General features: G+C 62.8%; 1 protein-coding gene across 9 annotated transcripts in view; it reads left to right on the top strand.

The window, feature by feature from the left end:
* The window catches only part of LOC119591560 (protein kinase C and casein kinase substrate in neurons protein 1-like), a 62,778-nt gene that overhangs the window by 32,466 nt on the left and 29,860 nt on the right, over positions 1-452 (top strand). The gene's annotated exons all lie outside the window — the stretch shown is intronic.

Below are 452 nucleotides of genomic sequence, written 5' to 3'. Positions count from 1 at the left end.
AGGGCGATCATGTTGCGGTTTCGGTAATTGGCATGATGATCTGGTGTTCATAAGCTTTCCCGTCGCAGCTGGCGCACGCCGCTCACTGGGATGTCAGGTGGCCTAGGAGAGGGGGGGGGTGCAGGATGCGAGATGAATGGCAAGGGTGAAGGAGCGGGGCCCATGGGGGCAGGTGGCGCGAGGCCTCGTGAGGCGACCTTCACTTTCACTGGCACCAGGGTCAGGCTGCTGTGCTCGGTGCACCCCCCCCCCTTTCATCGTTTTGGGGCATCCCTCAGGATAGGGCACTTGCTCCTGCGCTCCAACTTCCGATCGCGTGCGCTACGTAGCGGCCATGGAAGGGCAATGAGCTCCCGGAGGTGGGGGGGGGGGGCTGAAGAACGGGTCGGCTGGAGGAAAGAGAATGTCGCGGACGCCGTCCCGGGATTCGAGATAAGATCCACGGTAATGGG

Source organism: Penaeus monodon, chromosome 28 (assembly GCF_015228065.2).
Source record: "Penaeus monodon isolate SGIC_2016 chromosome 28, NSTDA_Pmon_1, whole genome shotgun sequence".
NCBI lineage: Eukaryota > Metazoa > Arthropoda > Malacostraca > Decapoda > Penaeidae > Penaeus > Penaeus monodon.
This window is presented reverse-complemented; position numbering and strand designations above follow the sequence as displayed.